Here is a 24,874-nt window from a genome sequence, read left to right as displayed (position 1 = left end):
GGAAAGGGTAGGGTTGGCGTGATCTTTAGTTTGAATTGATGTGGAGAAAATATTACTCAATTAAAAAAAAGGTGAAAAAGTGGAAGTCTATCTACTTGAACATAGGAGGGCAGCCTCAAAACAACCACACATGTTCAGTTCCTTTTCCTATCAGACAAACTTCTGAGCTGCAAGAAAGAATGCTGTTCATATTCATGCTATTAATGGCATGCTTGACATTTTGGTAAAGCTCATGCCATGGGAATTGGCATGTCATCTTATGGATGCTGTCTACCCTTATACTTGTAAAAATACTTGGTGGACCTGCACTAGAATTTCCCACCAACAGTAGGTTACAGAAAGGAGCTGACTGACAACAATTCCAAATTATTTCAAAATCATTCTGATTCAGAATTCCATCCCCTGAACTGATATATAATGACACGCTCCGGGGGAGAAGCAGGAGCAATGATTTGTTTGCAGTTAGTGTCAAACATGATAGCAATTTAGATTTGTAACTATGAATAAATGAATGGATGAATGATTTGCAATAGTAATCTTGGTAGACTACACACAGATTGAAAATGATGCTTAAGTCGCATTCTGCTCATATTGGAGTCTGAACAGATGCAGTTAACATCAGTGGGTGATCTTAGCTCACCATTACAAAGGTTTTACCCAGAATGAATATTTTTTTGTTCCAAAGTCACACCAAATTATTTCTACAGTGAACATTACGAACTTCACATATCTACAGTGGAGAAATTTGTTTTGTTGCCTTCTAATTTGTGGCTTTGCGAAGGTTGAGTTGTACGTGTTTCTATGTCAGCAAACTAATAAAAACTAAAAAATTGGGTAACTTTATATACAGTGGATATAATGGTAAACTAACCTTTTAGGTCTTCTAATAGAGGAAGAATCAGCTTGGTTTAATGCCTTCCTCCAGTGGCTAGTATCAATTCTTCAAGCAAGCACTAGGAGTGAGGTCTTCCCTCTGCCTGATGGTGTGTCCTAACCATGATGTAACAATCTTTCTTTAATGGTTCATTTATGCCACACAAAGTAGAATAGTATATCTAGGAAGAGCAGATTTAAGGTATGCTCTCTTCTGAGCTCTTCTCATGAAGGAATTTCACAAGATGGTTAAGCCAAGTTGGTGGCTGCCTGTTGCAGTCCTGGGGCAGTCCCCGTCTCCTCTTGCCGGCACTACAGCTGCTCTCTGCTTTATCTACCCAGCACTCACTTTCAGAGAGCCTGTTCGACTAAACTAGCTATGAAAAAATGTTGTTTTCTTTAAGTTTTGCTCCAACAGAGGAAGCATTAGGAGCAGGACTGCCACCTTCAGGGCAACAGATGGCTCCAAAACCGGCTTAGCTGCATTGTACAAGTACACCCTTAGGGAAAGCAGCAACTGGGTTTACTGCTGGAGTCTTGTTCTGTGGCATCTAAACCTTTCTGTGCTTTAAGTGACCTAGGCACCAGCAAGTGTGAAGATAAAGGGGCTCTTTCCATACCAGTGGTCATGTTTCTGTTCTTCCAAGAACAAAAAATGAATTGATTGTTCGTTTCATGATATGTAGTTATGATTCTTTTGTAACTTTTTCAGCTTTCTCACTTTGAGAGTCTTTTCAGCTTGCAGGGATTTTCCTCTAAGCTTTGTCTCACATGAGTCACTTCAATGACTTGCAACACAATTAGCCTTGTAAATAAAGTTTTGGATGTCAGTGTTTGCAAGAATGGGGCTTACCTCAGTAATACTGGCAACAATTTCTATTTGACTTGATGTGCTGGTTTTGGCTGGGGTAATTTTCTTCATGGTAGCTGGTATGGGGCATGTTTTGGATTTGTGCTGAAACACAGCGATGTTTTAGTTACTGCCGAGCAGTGCTTACACAGAGTCAAGGCCTTTTCTGCTTCTCACACCACCCTGCCAGTGAGGAGGCTGGGGGTGCACAAGGAGTTGGGAGGGGACACAGCTGGGACAGTTGACCCCAACTGACCAAAGGGATATTCCAGACCATATGACATCATGCTCAGCATATAAAGCTGGGGAAAGAAGAAGGAAGGGAGGACGTTTGGAGTTATGGCATTTGTCTTGCCAAGTAACTGTTACGCATGATGGAGCCCTGCTTTCCTGGAGATGGCTGAACACCTGCTTGCCGATGGGAAGCAGTGAATGAATTCCTTGTTTTGCTTTGCTTGCATGTGTGGCTTTTGCTTTACCTGTTAAACTGTCTTTATCTCAACCCATGAGTTTTCTCACTTTTACTCTTCCAGTTCTCTCCCCTATCCTGATGTGGGGGAGGTGAGTGAGCAGCTGTGTGGGGCTTAGTTGCCAGCTGGGTTTAAACCATGACACTTGAAATGGTTGCTTTTAAGTCCAATGTGTCAGATAGGATACATTAACATACTGCATGGTTTTGAAAACAAAATGAGAACTGTAAAGAGGTATGGATCTGGTGTGCCTTAACTGAGGTACTTTATATAGCTGTTGCTTCATTTCCATTTTAGATTCCCAGTCTGTAGTCCCTTAAGCAGGGAAGGTGACTTTTAATTTAAAGTCTACATTACATATGCAGTTGAAGGAAAGAAGCAGGCACCACAAAAGGCTTCTATAAGATCCTTTCCACTTGAGACATCAGTCTTTCTGGACTGAGTGGAAATCAATAGGAAATGGCAGGTCTTGGAGAGCACAAGAAGGAAGTTACCTGTCTTTTGCATAACCACTGATTATTTGGAGTGCTTGGCCAACAAGCAAAGAGCTGTTTATAGGTCTTTCTCAGCCCCAAAGAATTTCAATCCACTTTCTAAGAAAGTGGTTCAGTGAGGCACTAAGGCATGCTGAGGGTTGGGGGGAAAGGAAATAGGGTACTCCATTGCTGTTAGGCCAGAGGGCAGCCAGAATTCAAAGTCAAGAAGCCAGAAGACATCCAAGCATTTAACCTGCAGGAGACCGAATGAGGTTCTAAATTCTGCTCCCTATAGAGTCCATCACCAAGATAAAAACTATCCTGGGAGCACATTTCTGAACTGAGCACCCCAATCACAAAACTAGAGACTTAAGTTCTCCTTCAGTCCTTGTGGCTCCTTTACTCCTGCTGTGTACTGGTTCAGTTCCCAGGCACAGGGAAGAGCGTGCTCTGCTCCCAACTGTGCCCTGCCCCACACCTGTATTTAATCTGGCTACAGGGACACCATAAATGTTCAGGTATTGGGTACTGAGCCCCTAAATCTTCATGCAAAGCTAGTTGTGGTCAGATCCGTGACTGGCAGCTTGAGCTTCTCTGGAAAGCCTGAATGAATTTCAAAAGTGGGCCACTTTCATCTGAGTCACAGTTGAGCTTTAAATGAGGGACAGCTGCTTATGTCCTGCAGGACCAACCTTGAGTCAGTGCAGGTGCCATCATCAGGTAAGCAGGGACCATTCAAGACCAAGTGAGTGGTAATCTAATATGTAGGTGATTCTACTCTTTAGTTAATCCCAGAAAACAGATGCACTCATGTGCATCAATGGATATGTACCTTAGCTAAAAGTTAAGCAGGGTTCTCACCTGTGGGCAAAATACCTTAACAGCCAGGCTTGCTGCTCAATAAGCTGGCAAAAGACTTCTCTGTCACCAGGACTTGTGGCTTTTCTGCCTTTATGGTTTTTTGCAAGATTTCTGCCTACAGTGCCAGCAAACACAGCACTAAAGCAGCAGGGTGTGAGCAAGCTGCTTATAGTACTGGGACAGAAATAGATGCATCCAAGCTGCAATTTATTTTGCAACTACAAACCTCGTAAGAAGTGTTGGTTTTGCCTCCATCTCACAGGGTGATAATTATGACATTCCCAGCGTTTCCCTTTTGTTGGGCATTATGCGCCAGCAGGGAGTCGAGTAGGTCTTTGTTGTGCTGAACTGCAGCTGGACTGCTCGAATCCACGCAGCCTCCCCGACCCCTTCCTTTGGGCAGCTCGCCGAAGGAGAGGGGCGGACAATGAAGGTCGAAAACCGAAAAGGCAGCAGCCCTTTGCGGCGGGTCCCGCGGGGTCGGGTGACGCCCCCCCCCCCCCCCCCCCCAGCACGGTGGGTGCGTGCTGGAGAGGGAGCAAGCGGCATACGAGAGAGGCTCGGCGGCGTGCCCGGGGGGAGGCGGGGGGGCACGGGGCCGACGTGCTTCCCCTGGACCGCCCTGCCGGCCGGGGGTACCGGCAGGTACCGGGGCGGGGCGGTGCAGGGGGAGCCGCCCCCCGGCCGCCCCGGCCGGTAGCTGGGCATCGCATCGCGGGGAGGCGTCTGCGGGAGGCAGGCGGGGAGGAGTGCCGGGGAGGCAGGCGGAGGCGGCTCGGCTCGGCGGGGCTGGGCTGGGCGCACCGCGCCGCTAAGAAGGACCCCAGAGAGAAAGTGGAAGTGTGCCGCGGCGCCGGGCCTCGCCCCGCCGTGCGGCCGGCTGCCCGGCAGCAGCAGAGAGGCGGCTCGCCGCAGGCTGCTGCCGAGGCCGTGTCCCCCCCGAGGTGAGTGCCGCCCTCGGGGAGTGGTGCGGCGGGGTGCCCTGCAGGCGCTCGACGCGGAGGGGATGCCCCGCGGGTCTCCCGGCGTGGGAAGTGGGCTGGTGAGGAGGGACGTTTTGCAGAGGGGTTTGGCGGTCTCTGGGTGTAGGGGGGGAGGGCGTGTGGGGGGTGTGTGTGCTGTGTATGCTTTGCCCCCCCCCCCCCCCCCCGCCCCGCCCCGTCGTCTTCTCTGTGTGTCCGTGCCCGTGCCCTGGGCCAGCGGCCCCGCAGCCTGGTGTCAGCCCTGGTGAGGGCTGTCCGGGGAGAGGCGGGAGCTGCCAGTGCTGCGGCGGGGGAGCGAGCGAGGGAGGGAGGGAGATCCAGTGGGTCACTGAGGTGCTCGGCTCAGTCCGCTCCTCTTGTGTGCAGAGGTGAGAAAACTAACCTAGGCTCTGTCAGATTTGCACTTTTCTTTAAATCAGCCCCTTTACGGGCGTGCTATTGCGCTTCCCAAGTCCCCCGTTTGGGCGGAGAGGCTGATGCAAGCCTGCCACCCCACTGGTGTAAATCAGTGCTGACAGGCAACTGGATGGGAATTTTCTGATAAACATTTTCTTTCATCGGTAGCGTCAGTCAGTTAAATCCCAATGTTTTGTGGAAGCATGCCTACCAAATGGGTGAGAGAAGGGTTTCAGAGCACTCCTATGTGCCGGGCTCGTTTCTGCCAGCCCCTCCTCAGGTGGCTCCTGAGCCTGTGTCCCCCAAGCCGTCTGTGCTGGGCTGGAGGGTCCCTGGGCCCGGGTTTCACAATAGGCAGTTGGGAGCTTGTGGGTATGCATGAGGCTGGATACCGAAAGCCCTGGCTTGAAAGGGCTGGGGTTGCTGGCCTTGGGAGCCTGCTGGCCTCAGAGGCTCGCTCTGGAGAAAAATGACTTTTCCTTCTCCCTGGGAAGATATGAGTAGTGTGCCAGAATCATTCCGTTTGTTTCAGGAAGAGGGGGGAGATGTAATTTAGGTGTTCACACAGTGAGTCTATGAACTTTCTGTGGGAAGCTTATAAACTTGAAATTGCTATTCCAACTGGAAAAGAGAGAACGTCAGCCCTGCAAAACAGAAGTGTCAGCCCTGGAGCAGTGCAGGGGTCTGAGTGTGATCGCAGACCACAGACTCCTGCCATGGGTTGTTTCTGGGCAGAATCTCAGGCAGATTGTGATTTCTTGTCTCCTGTTCCCACATCTTTTATAAGAGAGTATTTTCCTGTTGAGCTCTCTATTCTCCATGTGTTCTGCCTATAGCACCCTGGCTAGACTCGCTATTATCAGTAGTTTATACCAAAAACAAGTGGGCAGTGCTGAAGTAGTAGCTTTTTAGGTGGTGTTTTACTTTGGGAATGATCTTGTGGGTGTAAAACCATTCCCTTTTGCTGAGAGTAGAACATGTTTAGACTTCATTGCCGGCATCAGAGATGTGACCTGAGGGTTAAAAAAAAAAAAAAGCGTGGATATATGTGTGTGTACAGTAGGTTCAAAGTGATGGGACGAGTTCTCTTTGCTGGACTATTGTCATGGAACAGTGGAGATGCCATGAAAAGTACCAGTAAAGACTGGGATCAGGGTGATAGGTAGGGCAGAGCTCTGAACCATCACAGTGATTTTGTGTTGTAGCAGTATTCAGAAATCCCAGCTGTAAATCGCATCATACAAAGAGAAAGCCAGTCCTTGGCCTCAAGGGATGACACAGGTACAGCAAGGAATTTGTAAGAGGAAGGAACAGAGGGGAAGCCATTTGTCTAATATTACATAGGTTAGACCAGAACTGAAAGTTACCAGAGTGAAACTGGCTTTATATATTCTGTCTCTGTTACAATACTTTTTCATTATGAACTGAATCTTTCCTGATTACGGAATAATTTTGCAAGTACTAGCGATAATGTTTGATGTATAGTATGCAGAACATGTATTTAATGTGGAAAATGAATAAATGTTGAAAATCTTCAAACTGGGAGATCAAAATACTTCCAACTGGAAGTGTACAAAATTATTTGAATAAATCTACCTAGGCTATAGTATGTTCTTTAATTGTACAGTAGGAATTAAATGGAGCTTGAGTTGCTTGGAATTTGTAGTGCTGGTTGAGGCAACTGACCATCATGGAACAGTGGTTTATTGCGCTGCTTTGAAATAGCTCTTGCATTTTATGGTAGCGTGATGTTACTTTAAGTAGTACCATTATTTCAAACCGGTGTAATGAGATGAAAAGCATTTGGCATGCACTCCTGTAAAACAACATTTTAGTGCTAAATTCAGATCCTTGCTTTAAGGTATCTATAAAATACCATGCTTATGTAGGGTGTCATACCAAGAAAAATAGACATTTAGTTTAAAGCTGTCTTAAAACATTTTTGTTGTGAAATGACAGTCAGAAAGGCAGTTTCAACCGCATTTTTTCCTCTTTTGGAGTGGAATTGTTTCTTAGCTTAGACATAGAAACTCTGACAAACTGATCATGAGGTAAGTGGCCATAATAAATGGGATGATTTAATGAGATGAATTATGGATTTGAACATGAGCCTCTTCTGTCTCACCTGATTGTCCTAACCAATGAGTTATTTCAGAGTGATTTCTGTGTGTTTGTTTCACAAAAAGATGTGCTTAAATATGGAGTTTGAATATACATGTACACACACAGTGGTTTTTTTGTGCAGTTGTGAGATACAACAGAAAATATTCCTCCAATCTGAATAATGCTTTTATCTAGATTTTCATGAACATGGGTTTTTTTTGTCCAGTTCTATAAAAAGTGACAAAATAGCGAATTTCTCATCTGCCTTAAAAAACCCACAAAACCCAAACAGGCAATATGGTCCAAAGGCACTTTGTACAGTCAGTCAGTACTATCTCAAGTTAAGCCTGCGTGTTAGCTTGGTACTGTCTTTCTGATCATAGCCTAGCAAACCTCACTTGCACGTTCTCTGTGTTTTTTCCACTTCATCTTTCTACTACTAACTGTTATTAAGATAATTGTTGCTAACGAACATAGGAAAATGTTGTAATCCTGCACAAAATTAGCAATAATTGGGGATGCAGTTGATGATGTCTGACAATATCATGTTGTCACATGTTGTCAACAACAACAGCTGCTGGAGGTACTTGCCATTTTGTGGGCCAGACCTGCTGGTTTAAGACTCTGCCAAGTTCATGTGAAATACAGTTTGTTGCATCTTTCTGAAAAAGATGACAAATATTTTTTTGGCTTAATAATACGAAAGAACCTTCCTGGCAAGCAGCTAACTCTAACCTTTGCACTTAGATTTGTTAATTTTCCCTAAGGTGTGTGTTTCATATGGTGCCAAGCCTAGCTGTTAATTCATTTAGCTTCTTTGAGACATGTCACAGCTGTCAAATAAACATCAATGTGTGTGTACATATATATGTATATATGACTGTTCACACAGCCTTTTTGTGGAGTAATTGTTAATATATCGTGTTCTGATTCATGCCTGTAGGTGTGTCTATTCCTGGCCTGTCTTATTACACGTGCAGAAGAGGAAGGTTGGATTATGGATTTTGGGCTTTATTCCTTCTTTCTAAATGTTTCACTTTAAAATATCATTCTGCCTAATTCCTGGAACTGTTAATAAAAACATTACATCTGTTTGGTCAGGGAAAGATTTTTCTCTTCCCTAAAATATTTGGGATCATGAAAGTAAGTTGTGCAACCTGAAGTGTAGGGCCAGGCTTCAACTCTTGATTGTGGCAATGCTAGGGCTGATCTCCTGGGTAATGTAGCTGAGATCTGTGGTCATCATGTTTTTCCCCAAAATCACATCCGGGATTTGCGATACCATTTGGAGAAAGGCTTTTGTTTCAGCAAAACTTGTTCTTTCTGACAAAACACCCAACCTGTTTTTAGTCAGAACATCTCTGGCTATCTCCAGTATGAATGAATATTTAAATACAGAGGGTTGCGTATATCCACTGGAAAAGAATTGAGTTTATTGTAAGTTGTAGTAGGAGAAAAATAATATAAAAAAATAATTTGCTGTGTTCTGCTGTAGGAAGAGTATGACTGAGGTTTTTTCCTAATGGAGGTAGCAAATATGTATGTTTTTGCTGGGCTAGTTGCCGTGGTATTAAACAAAAAAGGACATTAAAAGGTAGACTAAAAGTTAATTAAACAATCCCAACAACGAGGCCTCACAGGTAAATGGCTTCAGGCTGGTTGAAATAACTGTGATTTTTGGATCATACATAGGGAAGTAGCTGGTTATTTCCAGACACGTTAAAAATCATAGAATCATAGAGTGGTTTGGGTTGGAAGGGACCTTAAGGACCACCGAGTTCCAACCCCACTGCCATGGGCAAGGACATCTTCCAGTAGACCATGTTGCTCCAAGCCCCATCCAACCTGGCCTTGAACACTTCCAGGGATGGGGCATCCACAACCTCTCCGGGCAACCTGTTCCACTGCCTCAACACCCTCACAGTGAAGAACTTCCTTACATCCAATCTAAACCTACCCTCTTTCAGTTTAAAGCCATTACCCCTTGTCCTGTCACTACAGGCCCTGGTAAGAAGTCCCTCCCCATCTTTCCTGTAGGCCCCCTTTAGGTACGGGAAGGCTGCTGTAAGGTGTCCCCGGAGCCTTCTCTTCTCCAGGCTGAACAACCCCAACTCTCTCAGCCTGTCCTCATAGGAGAGGTGCTCCAGCCCTCTGAGCATTTTCATGGCCTCCTCTGGACCCGCTCGAGCAGGTCCATGTTCTTCTTATGTTGGGGACCCCAGAACTGAACGCAGTACTGCAGATGGGGTCTCACAAGAGCAGAGTAGAGGGGGAGAATCACTGCCCTCGACCTGCTGGCCACGCTGCTTTTGAGGCAGCCCAGGGTACGGTTCGCTTTCTGGACTGCGAGCGTACATTGCCGGGTCATGTTGAGCTTCTTGTCAACCAACACCCCCAAGTCCTTCTCTGCAGCGCTGCTCTCAGTCCACTCATTGCCCAGCCTGCATTTGTGCTTGGAATTGCCCTGACCCATGTGCAGGACCTGGCACTTGGCCTTGTTGAACTTCGTGAGGTTCACACGGGCCCACCTCTCAAGCCTGTCAAGGTCCCTCTGGATGGCATCCCTTCCCTCCAGCGCGTCGACCGCACCACACAGCTTGGTGTTGTCGGCAAACTTAACTTACTGAGGGTGCACTCAATCCTGCTGTCCGTGTCGCTGACAAAGCTGTTAAACAGCGCCGGTCCCAATACCGACCCCTGAGGAATGCCACTTGTCACTGGTCTCCACTTGGATATCGAGCCATTGACCGCAACTCTTGGAGTGCAACCATCCAGCCAATTCCTTATCCACCGAGTGGTCCATCCATGAAATCCATGTCTGTCCAATTTAGAGACAAGGATATCATGCGGGACAGTGTTAGATGCTTTGTGCAATCCAGGCAGATGACGTCCATTGCTCTTCCCTTATCCACCAATGCTGTAACCCCATTGTAGAAGGCCGCCAGATTTGTTAGGCATGATTTGCCTTTAGTGAAGCCATGCTGGCTGTCACCAATCATGTCCTTATTCTCCATGTGCCCTAGCATAGTTTCCAGGAGGATCCACTCCGTGATTTTGCCAGGCACATGTGAGAGGTGAGACTGAATGGCCTGTAGTTCCCCGGGTCTTCCTTTTAACCCCCATTTTTAAAAATGGGTGTTATGTATCCCCTTTTCCAGTCAGCGGGAACTTCACTGGACTGCCATGACTTCTCAAATATGATGAATAGTGGCTTAGCAACTTCATCCACCAGAGTCCCGAGGACCCGCAGATGCATCTTATCAAGTCCCATGGACTTGTGTACCTTCAGTTTCCTTAGATGGTCTTGAACCTGACCTTCTACAGTGGGCGGTTCTTCATTCTCCCAGTCCCTGCCTTTGCCTTCTGTGACTTGGGTGGTGTGGCTGGAGCACTTGACGGTGAAGACAAGCAAAAAAAGTTGCTGAATACCTCCGCCTTCTCTATATTCTGGGTAACCAGGTCTCCCGTTTCCTTCAGGAGAGGGCCCACATTTTCCGTAGTCTTCCTTTTATCACCGACATACCTATAAAAGCTTTTCTTGTTGCCCTTGATGTCCCTGGCCAGATTTAATTCTGAGGGCTTTGGCTTTCCTAACCTGATCCCTGGCTGCTCGGACAATTTCTCTGTATTCCTCCCAGGCTACCTGTCCTTGCTTCCATCCTCTGTAGGCTTCCTTTTTGTCTTTGAGTTTGTCCAGGAGCTCCTTGTCCACCCACGCAGGCCTCCTGCCATTTTGCCAGACTTCCTCTTTGTTGAGATGTGTCGCTCCTAAGCTTAGATCCTTAGACCTTAGATCACCTTAAGAGGTGATCCTTGAATATTAATCAGCTTTCTTGGGCCCCTTTTCCCACCGGGGCTTTATCCCGTGGTACTCTACCAAGCAGATCCCTGAAAATGGCTTGTTTCTCTCTGGTACGAATGTGTGTCTAGGGCAAGGTATCAAATCTTAGCTTCAGTGGCCTCAAAAAGATGGAAGAGCACATGCATCCCCAGCAGTGCAAGGCTGACACCCGTGTTGACTCAGAAATACAGGCACTACGGCAACCAAGCTAATTTTTCTGGTGCTTTTAGGCATAAGCCGCTCTCATCTGAGCTGGTGGGAGAAAGAGTAAGTTCTGGAGAGAAAATACAAATTCTTCCAAAATACAACATTACTTTTAGCAGCTGAAAGGTATTTGAAGTTACTCTGCAAATCACTTAAGGCTTTTTTTTTTTTCCTTCCTCGGTGAAAATGGCTAAGATGACACAGCTGGGTTGGTCATGTGAATATGTCTGGCAAGGAGGGGCTGCTGCTTAAAGATCTGTCTGAAGGGAATTGGTAATGTGATTTCAGTCCATAGTGAAATACTGGAAGCTAGCTCTGTCCCAGAGGCCTGCATGCAAGGATTCCTTGTAGGCATCTGAGTTACGTTGCAGCTGCGGCACAAGCATGTAACAGAACTGCATCAGACAGTAAAATCCAGGTGACTGAGAGATACTGCTTGTGGTTCAGAAGACATAATTAGTTTTTTTGATGGTCGATGTCAAAGTGGGAGTGAAATGTTCTGTAGAAATAGAAATTCTTTTGTCACATGAAGCAATATTCAGGGACTTGAAATAAACTGGTGAAAAGTTTTTTTTTTAAAAAGGTTTTTTCCTTTTGATATCTAAAGATCTGTGCATCTGCTTTTCTGAGATCACGGATCATTTTGTTTTGAGATTAGAATAAGATACAAAATGTTTGGAAAGACGGTCTGCAGGATGCATGGAATGTAAATATAGTTGTGGGTTTTTTTCTGAAGCAGTTAAGTATGTCTCAGATAAGCAGGCTATAAAGGAATTCTAACTGTTGCTGTTTGTATTGCAGTAGTTTACTGTGGATCAATTCTCAGTTGAGATGCCTTTGTGTCAGGTGCTGTTTTATTAGGTGTAATAAAACAAAAGCATCTATCCAACTGCATTTATCTTAGAGTCTGAGAAATGCCATGTAGGAGGAGGGAAGACCAGATAGCGTTGATAGTTTTATATTTTTATGGTGTCAGCAGCTAAGTCCCATTACAGAAGCTTAATCTGAGAAAGTGCCCACGGTCGCTATGTAATCAAAAGAGAGATGAGTGACCTTCTGGTGGTAGGTATCTGAATGTATGGCTGTGACTCTCTCTACTATGCCTGTCTGCTTTGGGGTCGAAGTGGATGGGCATATGAGTCCTTGCTTGTACCTGCACAAGTCAAATGAGGGCTTCTTCCTGAAGAGAGTACTGTGGGTGCTAAACATTTCCCTGGCAGTGTCCTGGATGTCAGCTAGAAAGGGGAAGCTTGGGCAGTTTGTCAGATCTAGCATATAAATGTGCACTGTGTCCTAATTAGGAGTTTTATTTAAGGAACATTAGTGATTTAACACCCCGATCTAATTATTTGTAAGCTTCTCGCTAATTTTGTAATTAGCACTGGAGCAAGACTTTTTATGGAAAATACACCCGTAAGGAAATTGGAACCACTAACTTCCAGTGCTTATAGAGAGCTTTATTCCTGTGACAATGTTCTGTATACAGTGTCTATAAAGAAATATTACTATTTGTTCTATTTTTACATGATGGTAAAGATAGATAATGTGCCAAGTGTTTACAAAGACCTATTATAGTCAGTTCTCACAACCCAAATGACGCTGGCTTTAGAACATGCATCTGTAGGATTAGATTCTGCTCAGATGTTACCTAGTGGAGAAGGCATGCTTGAATCACTTTATACCACAGTTATCTTTGGCCTTCAAAGGGTGAGGACGAGAACTCGGGGTGTAGCCAGGGTATACTGGCTGTGTGCTCTTGCAGTTTATAGCAGCCAAGGCAGCTTTGTATAAACATAGATGGTAAGGTACAACTTGGAGCAGCCATAAGCCTGCTCTAAAATGTAGCATGGCCTTACAAGGATAAAGCTGTTCTTCTAGCTTCCTTCCAGGTAATCTATGTAGTATGTTTCAGTTGGACAGAGAACCTGGTAGAGAATATCCTGGCCCATCAAGCAGGTGGTCATAGAATTTTTCTTCTCAGAGAAGGTCTCTCAAGTGTTCTCTTAATTTCAGTAAGCAGGCTTGCTCTTTCCAGAGATTGATAAATTTGACTAATCCTTAGTTCTGGAAGGCAGTTCATGCTTTGCAGAATTAAAACCTAATAATTTGGTTTTAAACCAAATTATTTGCATTTGCATCTCTTTAAACTCCAGTTTTTTAATGTTTTTGAAGATGGGGAGCTTTGTAGCCAGTCTGAAGTAATACAATATAACTAAGGTCTGTAGAGAGAGGTCCGTTTATTAGTTTAATAGATGTAGCTGGAAAGAAAACAAACGAGCTCTCAGGCTCAGAATACCTTATTCCCTTATTGGACTGATGAAGCAATTAAGCCTAAAAGCTTGTCACTTGTTTTTATTGCACAACAGTTGTAGTAGGCTTTTAAACTAATCTTTTGCTTGTCTGTCTTTGTAAAAGAAAGTGGTTCACCTATAGGCAGAGCTGCTCTATGCTTGGGGGGGCACTGAGCGTGCATAAGTGCATTTAATGCAAAAACAGTCGGAGTCGCTTCAGCATGCAAGATCATGCCCTGGGCTCATGATTCTTCAGTCCTGTCACATCTCTTCCTTTCTCAGCAGGACATGCTCGTCTACATCCCAGTGTGCCAACACAGCCATATAAAGGAAGGGATACAAAAACACTGCAAGCTACTCTGCTCTGCTTCCACTTCCTACCACAGATACTGTTTTTGATGTCAAGTGGCCCAGTACTTCCTTGACCCCTTTCACTGTTTATCACTGAATGTGTTTTAGTGTCAAATAATTTGGCTCTTGCTTTAGTCCCAGGTTCAAGTCTCCTGATTATTCACACTGCATGTATGCTAATTAATTCAGTATCCCTACCAGAGATAGAGAAGTAGCTCCTTCTGAAGAGGGGCAGGGTGGGAAAAAAGGCATTGTTGGCTGGCTAATTTGCTTCGAGGTCTGCTCTGGATAAACAGTACAGGTACAGACCCTGCCAAGTTTGGCTTCCTCTGCCTGGGACATTTCTCTAGCACTCTCCCAGGACGTCCTCTGCTCTTAACTGCCCCCTCATGCCTGTGATAGAAAGAGCTTGGAAGCACTTCTGAGTGTCAGATCTAGCTGGGTTTTAGTACGAGCACTGTCAGTGAAGAGACCCTAGCCCTGATGGTGGCTGTACCTTACTATGGGGACGGGTAAGTGGATGGTGGACTGCATCAGTAGTTTTACTCCAGTTGTGTATCAGGTGAGATTTTGGTATTTAATCATCTTTTCTATGCTTACAGACATACTCTTTCTCCTCCTGTGAAAGGAAATGTGGGCACAAACAGCATACAGGAGCTGCAGAGTACTTTAACAGAAAGCCAGTATCTTGAGACCAAAACTGTTCATCAGGGTGGGGAATCCTATCTCAGCGAGTAAAGGCTGAGGAAGCCAAGCTGGTTCATGGTAACTTTCACCCACAGAGACTTTATAGCTTCACAATCTGAGAAATTTTTATTTGTATGTTTTTTCTATTGGTGTAACTACTAGCTAGGCTTTCTGAATTTATGCTTGTGTTAATATTGCCTTCCAGAATGCTGAGGGTTTTTTCTGTTTCCTCCAGAAGAGTGGAATTTTATTCCTTGGTATGGGACTTGTAGCTTTTGCATTGGTGGTTGTTCTCCCCTTCCCCTGTCATATTCCCTCAACTTTTAGTTGAACAGAGGATGTTTGAGGATGATGTTACATTTCCCTTACGAAGCTTTGATAAAAGGCACTGGATTGGGATAACTGTGCAGTTGTCGCAGCAAGAGGAATCCTGGGCACACAAAAGGAGACCCCACAGCAACTGTGCAGCGTGGTGCTGGCTGTGGTGGCTGCTGCTGCTGAAGCAGTCTGTGGGCTGCGGTCATACCTGCGTTTCTCTGCCTGATGGAAGTCATGTTCCAGTAGACCCGAATACCTGATCAATGATTAATCTAGTTACCAACAGTGCAAAAAGGCAGAGTGAAGTGGTTTTACTATGTTCTTTATATAGTTTTCCAAGAATGGAAAATACCACTTTCAAACTTTCTCCTCATTATTAGTTTTAAATACAGCTACTGCAAGTTGTGTCTGCTAGAAAGAGCGGTCAAATGTCCTCATTATTTGATGTGGATGTTGAAATGCAGTAGCATTTCAAAGCCTTTGGGCTTTGGTGGCCTAGGTCTTGTACAGACATATAATAAATGATAGTCCCTGCTCCCAAAAACTTCCCGTGTATCAGATGAGAGAAGAGCAAGGGGAAATCAGGTAGTGTCCACAGGGACAAATGAGATAGCAAATATAATTTAAGTCAGAGGAGTTTCATTAGCCAAGAACACATTCCACTTCTGTTTTCCTGCTGTATATAGTAAGCCATCATTAGGCTAGCTAGATCTTTAAAATATTAAGACTGTAATTTAAATAAAATACATGGGATTTTTAAGAAGTCAGTACAGTGCCAGTGAGTAGGATGAAATTTCTCAGCCATCCAAGAGGAAGGGCCAAAGAACATACTCTGCCCTGGGAGTGGAGGAGGGAAGTGTAATGTTGGTCTACTTTTAAGGGACGAAGCCAATTACTCTATTCAGGTTGTCTGCAGATCTGTCAAGTCATGCACGGCCATGCCCTTTCATGAAATATGGTGACCTGCATGGCAGGTAAATTGTCGGTAAATTGTCCTCCCTGGTTTGTGTACACAATGAGGGTGATGGGCCACAGTGGCATGCTGTACCTGTTCACACTGGTTTGTCAGGTCTAGAAATCAAAGAAATGCGCGCGCAGCCAAAGACAAGCACCATGGGCCCTTTTCTCACCTACCCTTGGCTCTTGATTCAATGCAGTGTCCTCTTCTGCACTGGGGATGGGGATATTTGAGAGGCCAGTGTAAGGTGGTGGAGCACTGTGGCACTGGTAGGCTGGCTGTGCACATTCTGAAAGGGTTATTTGTGCTGATAAACAGGCTGGCATTTTAGAATGGCTAAGGGTGGGCCTGGGTGTCTTCCTATATCCATGCTTAAATGTTAGCTGATCTCCTCAGAAAGGAAGGACAGCAATGTTGCGGCTGCAGTTGCAGCGTACTTGCTGAATTCAGTTACGGAAGAAGCCGTTCCCCTTTTTTTTTTTGTCCGGCTTGTGGTCTGGGTGCACATATGTGAATTCCTTCTCAGTTCAAACACATGCAGTTCTCACACAGAGACTGCTGCTTGGGAAAGGCAAATCTAGTTCACAAAAAATGCAGCTTTGGATATAAAATGTGAGGTTGGACCCAAAGCCCCGTGTCGATGGGGCTAGAAAATATTACTTCTGCTGCTTTCTACATCTTCGTGGTATTGTTTCTGCATTTTTGGCTGTATTCATTGTTGCTAAGGCATTGGTAATTCATGGATACCACTTGTAAGACTAAATAAGTGATGACTATTATTTGATCTTATTTTATCTATGATGTCTACTTTCACAAAAACTTAACAGAGAGAAAAGAGATCAGGGAATTTTAGCAGGGAGTGGATCAAGTGCAATACAGAATGCCCTTTTGCTTTGGTGTTTAAGCACAGAACGTGGGTGGGAGTTCTGCTAACCTGTGAACCAGTGAGACTGAACAACTTGCAATACTTTATGTATAAGTATAATAATGTAACAGACTTCAAATTCCTCTTAAAACCCTTCATTTACTCTTGCTAGTTTAAGAAAAGCTACGGATTTGCAGATGGTTTCACACTGGCACTTGTTAAATTTCAGCCAATGTCTGCCAGCTGAAAACTACAAGTGCCATTTCCAGCTCCCAGCTGGTGCTGCCACTGGCTGCTGCTGACATTTCCTCTTCTCTTTCACAGACATAATGTTTCAGGAGTGAGATAATAAGGTAAGGTAGGTTAAAGAAAAACAGAAAGAAAACCAATCCTAGCCCGCACCCACCCATCCTTCATTTTGCAATTTCACTGGCTGTTTTTGTGAAAATACAGGCAGTGACTGATTGTGGTTCTTCTGTTTCAAACTGCATTTAAATTTCTTTTCAGAACCGTTCTTTTAAAGTACTATTATGACTACTGAAAATGAAGACTTGAATGAAAGTTAAAGTGCCTATAAATACATCAAAAATGTATAATTTTAACTGAGATAAATGGTTAAACTTATTCCATGTTAAATGTTATTTATAGTACCATTTTTACTCTTAACCCAGTAATTAGCCTGGGATCAAAGATTTCCCTAGATGAGTATGTCGTGACCTGTCTTTCTCCTTCCCCCTACCCCTTTAAACAGTGTGGCTTCTTCCTGCAGGGACTTGATGACAAATCATCTAAAGTAAATTTGTTAGTGTCCTAAACAGTCCTGAGCAGAGTATAGCTGTTCTCATTAGCTCTCTTATTGCCTAAGAGTCAACACAAAACTCTTGAGGACCTGTTTGTAACGTGAGTATGTCTTGATCTGTTTAATAACATTTTTATCCAATCATGGAGATGGCATTTAACTGTGCTCTGGCTTTCAAATCCTTTGTGAATTAGTCTTGAGTGATGAAAATCAATTGAAATTTTCTAAAAACTTAGTGTGATTGATGGACGTGGTTTCTGTGTACAGAGTGACGAGGCTTTAAAAGAGTTCAAGGTTTGCTTAAACAGCAGGCTACAGGGTCATTTACTTCTAAGGAAAGAATTTCTAGTAGCTGTTGTCTATCAACACATGCTGTCTTGTGAAGTGTACTTTTTTTTTTTTTCATTTGTGGAGCTAATGCTACTGTCACAGCAGTGCAGAGCAGTTTATGTGATGCAGGATTAATGCTGTAGCATTCTCTGATGCCACTTTGGTAGCTGATTTCTTCTGGATTTTGTTTCAGAAGGGTTCTCATGCTGACAACTGACACTGAGATCTTACCTGTTTGGACTGGTCATGCTGGAGGATGCTGGAAAGTGCTTTGATTTTTTTTTTTAAATTTTTGTTGAAAAAATTTTTTTTTTTTGGTGTAATGGGTATTGAAATTTGCTAGATATTTCTCATGATTCTCAAAGAATCAGGAATTAAGCAACTAATTTCCTTGGACTAGGTGTTCTTGGGGTAAAAGGAACGTAATCCAAGGAATAAGAATCCCTTAAAAGGACAGACAGTCTTTGTTTGAAATACTACTTTCTTTATCTGTTTATTGTCCCTACAAAGGGGAACTAGATTCTGTTGCTGTAAGTAAGTTTTAAGGAGTTAACAAAAATTGGATTAATATCCCGAGATTATCTAAGGAATTGTTTGAGCACGTAATAGTCAAAGATTTCTTTAAATATTTTATCAAGGTAGCGCTGGTCGTTTCACTGTGAATTGTATATGTTCTGGGAAGGCGAGAAGACTGTGTATTGATACATTCACTGAACCATGCTTAGTTAATGCACCAAGGCTGCATCAAAGATGTGTTCAGGCTATATTTTACTTTAAAATAAAGGTATTTATAATATCAATAAGACTAATGTACTCTGGGATGCAGTTTGCTGTCTTCTCTCAATTACACATTACAGCATGGGAAGAAAGCAAGTGAAAAATGCGTGTATGTGGCTTTTCTTGTTTTGTTTAAATTACAACATAGACCAACAGCACTTTGAGCCTTTGTGCTCCAGAAAATGAGAACATAAGCAGTCTATACCTGTGACGTGACAAATGGGGCCACCATTTCAATCTTCCACAGCATACTAATAACAGAGCTCAGTCAATGCTGGAGTGCTCATACCCCATCACAACAGTTAAAGTATTTATTGGTGCTGGATACAGCTTCCCCCAGTGCTGCCCAGCTTCTTCCCAGTTCATAACTGTGACAGTGTGGTTGTGTGTTTATCATCCTCAAACACTGAGGCCACAAAAGCCTGAGTATAATTCTCAAATGGAGCAAAATATTTTTAATGTGTATATCTATGTGTGTGTGTTTGTATACATATATATGTGTGTATGTATGTTTCTGATTAATATTTCTCAAGAAGCTGGAAGACATCCTGTAATACAAATAAGAAGTTTTCTTCTTAATTTTAAGGAGCAGGTGGTTCTTAAACCTTAGCAAGAGTACCTTCCGCAGTTGAACTTCGTAAAGTTTGCACTTTTCTGGCAAATTCAAATCCTGTAGGAAAAGGTACTTGTTAATGCAGTCTAGAAGGTAAAGTGACCACCTTGCATAAAGGTTACTAGCTTGTATGCAGAACTGCAGCTTTGTTAGACGTGCTGCTTTAAAAAAAAAAAAAAAAAAAAAAAAAAATCCTGTGCATGCACTTTAGCAATTTGTCATTGCTTTTCAAGCTTATTATCTCATTAAGTAGCATTTAATGAGGATAACCACAAAATAATTAATTTATACAGTATGTTTATTGTTTCCCTGATGAATTTATGTCTTAAATTTAGAGTTCCTCAATGAATGTGTTAATTTATTTTTATACTTTGTATACATTTTGTTCTCTAAATAAATATAAATGTTTCTTCAAGGTCGTTATTCCAGTCCATGGGTTGTCTGTAAGAATACCACCTGGTTTAAGCATGGTATAGAGTTAAGTTTTCTTAGAATGGGCCCTGCCACCATGAAAGCTGTGAAGCTCTTTGTCCTGTTTGAAGTGTTTGGGAGTGTATTGCACCAGGGTAAAGCTGTCCTCAGTTACAGTGGGAACTTTATTGTTTTTCCTAGTAAATGGTAGCTGCTTGACATTAAGTTCTTGCTTTGGGAGATGGAGGAATTGAGTACTCTGGTATGATATATGGAAACAACCTATTTGTCAGTAAATAATTTTATTTGGTGTAGGTATCCAGGCGTTGGTAGTGGTGGGGCTGCGGGGGTAGCTTCGATGGGAAGAGACCAGGGGCTGCCCCATGCTGAACACAGGCAGTTCCAGCTGGCTCTCTTAAACCCACTGCACCCACAGCAGAGCCCCTCAGCCAAGCTGGTGGCACCTCTATGAAAACATTTAAGAAAGGGCAATATGCTGCACAGCAGAGTGAGGAAAAAAAAGTGTGAGAAACAACCCTGCAAACACCCAGGTCAGAGAAGAAGGGGGAGGAGGAGCGCAGGGCCAGAGCAGAGATTCCCCTGTAGCCCGTGGGAGGGATGACAGGGGAGCAGGTATTTCCCTGCAGCCCATGGAGAACTGTGACAGAGCAGATACCCACACTGCAGCCGTGGAGGACCCCACGCTGGAGCAGGTGGATATGGCCTGAAGGAACTGTTGGCAGTGGAGGGCCCATGCAGGAGCAGGTTTATCCTGAAGGACTTCAGCCTGTGAGAAGGACCCGTGCTGGAGCAGGGGAAAAGTGTGAGGAGGAAGGAGCTACACAGAGGAACTGCCATGGACTGACCACAACCCCCTATTCCCCATCTCCCTGCAGGTGTAGGGGAAGGAGGCAGAGGGAGTGAAATGGAGCCTGGGAAGAAGGGATGGGGGGAGGTGGTTTAGTTTTTGTCTTTGTTTCTCACCGTTCTACTCTAACTGACAAAGGATTAAATTAATTTTTCCTAAATCAAGTTTATTTTGCCCATGTCGGTAACTGGTAAGTGATCTCCCTGTCCTTATTGGGATCCGTGACCTTTTCCGTCTTATTTTCTCCCCCTGACCTGTTGAGGAGGGAGGGTGAGAGAGTGGCTGGGTGGGTGCCTGGCAGCTGGCCGACATCAACCTTCAAGAATAATCTCTACAATAATTTGCATATGGACTACCAAATCATAAATATAAAATCCCGTAATCTACAACTGAACTGTCAGATTAGGAATCTCTATTAAATTTTATGGTTCGTGATCTACAATATTTAATAAAATAATAAACTGAACTGAATACAGGTTTTTTCTTTTTCTCATTTTCATGGACTTAATATTAAAAGTACTGAAGCCGTGCTAGTATGCAATCATTCAACTCTTGGACTTACCTTTTAAAGATTTAATTGTACTAATTTGTGGTTATAAGTGACATCATTCAAAAAGGAATAAAATTATTTTAGGAACATAGAGTACAGTAAAACTTAAGTACATTGGATAAATGATCATGTGACAAAAATAACTGGTTTAGTGCTTGAGGAGAAAAATATATCAATTGGAAACAAACTGATTAATGGCTGGTTTTGCAACTGAGATAATCCTGGATCTTGCCTCCAAATTGCAACCTCTATAGGCAAAGTAGGAGCAGTAGTCTCTGGCACTGAGGATAGTACAGTTGGAATACTCTTGCATCTTCATGGACATATATGTTCAATGCATCTTTTTTCCCTTGAAGGAATGTGTTACTACATATAGAAGTTGTGTGAGAAATTGATGTGCAGCATTAAAACATTGTTCTGGAAAAAGGATACATTTTGCTTGATGTAGTCTAAGTTTTGAGGCATTATTTGTAACGGTTTCACAGTAAATGGGAACCTCAGCTATGTGATCAGTGAGAAATTTTCTGCAACCCTGCAACACAACAAAATGTGGTTTTGTACATATTGCAGCTAAGAATTATTCGTCCTTTGAGGGACATCATACTGATCTTGATTTAGTCTATTATGTTTGTGAATATCTGATATTAATTGATTCCATCTAAAAAGCACGTTAACTAGTATAATTTATTCAGTATCTCCTTAACAAAGAAAATTGTATTTATTTAAAGTAATTCTAAAGAAGCAAAGACTTACCCCTCATTAAAGAAGATATCTGCAAAATCTTAGTTCTTTTCTAAGAACACAGAAGACCGTAGTTTATCATTTAATACTTTATTTTGTAGCAGTGTGGAAATACTGCCTTTTTAATTGCAACCACTATAACACAATAAATGCTGTGAATTTTTGCAGAAGGACTGTATCAACTGTTTCATAACCTACTCTATGATAGAAAGTAGCAAGCAAAATCCATTAAAAATAGGATGAACTGCAGAATTAAATTCTGTGGCAAAACCTCTTCGTTTGAGGGGAAAGTCTATCCCTTTTCATGTAGGCATTAATATTCTAGAATGTGGATATTAATGTTTTAATCACCAAATTGCCCCCTCTTCCAGTCTTTCCTCTGTGCAAAGCATTCCCCTGTGCTGTGTCATGTCTACTAAAACTAGCAGAGTTGACAAAAACTTAAGTGAACAACTGCAAACACCACAGACACAACCACTGAAAGTGGATTAATTGCACCTTCTTAAAAACAGAGCGTGCAAAAGAAGAACCATGTGCATTCTTCATTTGGTCTCTACTTTGTTTCATAAGTCACTATTTCCTAAAATTTCCTTTTGTGTATACTTAAAATAGAAAATAGTGAAGTTCTCATGAAGGATTTGTGAGAATTAATAAATACACTTTGTAAAAGTGCGTAAGAGATTTCCTGTCTGTGGAACAGACCTCTTAACAACCATTCATCAGTCTTCTATATGCATATATGCTCCAGTCTTTGAATTAATTTATTATCCACAGTTACTAGCAGTCTGTACTTGAAGCCTGATTAAGTACCAGCCAAAAAGACAATCTTACACTTGCACAGTGATGACTTTATCTGCCTAATGAAGGCAGGGTTGAATCTCAGCATGTATTTTAGCAGTATTGCTACCTCAGCATTTCAAAGTGCTAGTCATGTAATCATCATATGTTCAGTCTTGCAGTCCCTAAATTAATATTTTTCAATTTTGAAGGATGCTTCTGTGTGTGTATATGTGTGTGTGTGTATATATATATGAAATATGTACCGGTATATATAACATGAGTGTTAGTCCATTTAATTGCATGAAATGTTTCACAGAAGCTTTCAAAAAAGAATCCCTTTTTTAGCTACCAATTTTCTCAGGGCTTGAGTATTTTTCCCAGGGCGCTTGCTGTCTGTCTTTTGAAAGAGCAAGTGTTGACGCTGGATACCATACTTGAAGGAAGATAGGGCTAGATTGTATCAATGTTACTGTGTATCACATGGTGAATCAAAAATCAGACGCCTACAGCTGTTGCGCTATGTTGTACATGCTCATGTGTATATTGTAATATGCAATATAAAAGGATTAAGGACAGAGCTGTTCTGAACTTGTTTGGGTTCCTTGTTGAACATTTGTAGAAATGCATTTTGCATACATGGCAAGAGACTGAAAAAAATGGAAAATGAGAGGAAGAGAATTCTTCAGCTAAATAGTCATTTTGTGAGGTGCCAAATAATAAATCAGAAAACCTATTCCAATTCTCTTGTTTGTGGGTTTGTTTTTTGTGGCCACTGGTTTATGAAAGTGTTGATGTGAGATTTAAAGGGGACATTGTGCTTGCAGGGCTTCTACATGGAAATAGAGATAGTATTTGCAAGCTGATGAAATACATTCCTGTGAACAGCCTAAGTGATGCGACCTGTCAAGGTAATGAATGAAGTATTGTACTTAGGCAGGAATATTACAATGGCTACTGTATGCAGAGATGATGTTTCCTAAATTGAAAAACAGGTTTATTAATGGTGTTCTTATAAAGACAGGACTAATCTAGGATTCTGCTACCGTATTTAATTAACAAGTCAAGCATTAACGATCCATGCAGTTCAGCTTGCAAAGTGAGTGATGATCAATTTTTTTGCTGCGCTATGTTCACAGCTATGAAAAGGTGGTTGCAAACCTCAGAAAGCTAATTCAGAAACACAGATCAATATTTCATTCTGCCTTTCGCTGGTGTTAATTTAGTAGAAAGAAGTGTTCACATTTTCCTAACCTTGCTTATGATTTAAGCTTCCTTCTTATTTATTTCTTCGAAAATATTATTCTTTGCCAAAAAGACAGTTTAATCTGATAATCTTGTATCAGGGGGAATTTCTTGGGAGTAAACAGGCTACTCAAAATACGATGTGTTGCCTCTCAAGTCTTGAAATCTGCGATTCATAAATTACACAGGATGAACCAGGGGATGGGTCACCAGTTTTCTTGAGGGGAAGGGCATCTGTAGTGCTGGGAGCTCAGCTGTGTCCCCCCCAGTTTAGGTGTCTGGAAGCTGTCCCCACAGATGTACACGTGAAGGCAGACAGCAGAAGTACTGGACCGTGACAATCACAACAGCAGATGCAAGTGGCTGGAGCATGGTGTGTGACCCATGCGGTATTGTCTTGTTGTCCATGTAGTACTGCGGCAGCCAGCACAGATGGCAGGAGCACAGAAGGGAAACCCGATGGGAAGTTTGACTGATTTATCCGCAATTGCCTTCTCTCCTTTTGTTGTGTCATTAGTGTTATACTGAGGAAAAGGGACAATAAAGACACACTTTGGGAGGATACGATGGTTCAGCAGTGAAAGATGTTAATGAAGGGGTGAAAAAAAGCTTTTGGGAGTGGAGTGTTTGCATATCAATATATTGCCTTTTTAATGGGAAAGGTTCCCTAATGTTAATGGGCCTGGTCAGGATTTAATGCAAAAGGTGCTGTCCTTCAGCTCTAATCAGACAGGAAGCGGGAAGGGAAATAAGAAAACTGTGCAGTTCTTCTGTATTTAAAGTAAACATTAGTTGACTTTATGAGCTGTGAGTGTAGTGGACAAAAGAAGGACGTATGAAGTGATATAAAATAGATCCCGAGAGATCAATTTAATGTTTAAAGCCTAGGCAAAAAAACCCCTTTAAACTTGCATAGATTGCAAAATTTCCAGTCAAGTAGCACAAAATAAAAACAGGGAGAGATGTCTGGAGGACTGTGTGAAGAAGCCCTGTTTGTGCTGGACCTGTTGTACAAGGCTGGTGCCTGGCCAGCTTTAGTCAAAGCAGACTAAAAGCTCTGACATTTGGCCAGAGTTCATTGTTGGATGTAGCTGAGATTATCCAAACTACTTTATCGCTAGGTAGCTGATCCAATGAGCTGCTTTAGGATCCTAAATATTGTAGCCTCTAAAAGATCATCTTTTCCTCTAGCTTGGTTATCCATAGTAGTAGCTTAATGTGGTAGACACAGTTTCT

The 24,874-nt window shown here is 42.8% G+C and overlaps 1 protein-coding gene across 2 annotated transcripts in view; it reads left to right on the top strand.

The window, feature by feature from the left end:
* The first annotated feature begins 4,089 nt into the window (after positions 1 to 4,089).
* MYO16 (myosin XVI) overlaps positions 4,090 to 24,874 on the top strand; it is a 404,375-nt gene continuing 383,590 nt past the window's right edge. The window contains exon 1 of one of the 2 annotated variants that reach the window (XM_052773633.1): positions 4,090 to 4,175. The gene's annotated coding sequence lies outside the window, so the exon portion shown is untranslated. Of the gene's footprint in view, positions 4,176 to 4,291; positions 4,475 to 24,874 lie in introns of those variants that run through there. The other variant, XM_052773634.1, reaches the window with a different exon arrangement.

The sequence above is a fragment of the Harpia harpyja genome, chromosome 22, assembly GCF_026419915.1.
Source record: "Harpia harpyja isolate bHarHar1 chromosome 22, bHarHar1 primary haplotype, whole genome shotgun sequence".
Classification (NCBI taxonomy): Eukaryota; Metazoa; Chordata; class Aves; order Accipitriformes; family Accipitridae; genus Harpia; species Harpia harpyja.
The sequence above is the reverse complement of the archived record's forward strand: the minus strand, read 5'-3'. Positions and strand labels throughout refer to the sequence as shown.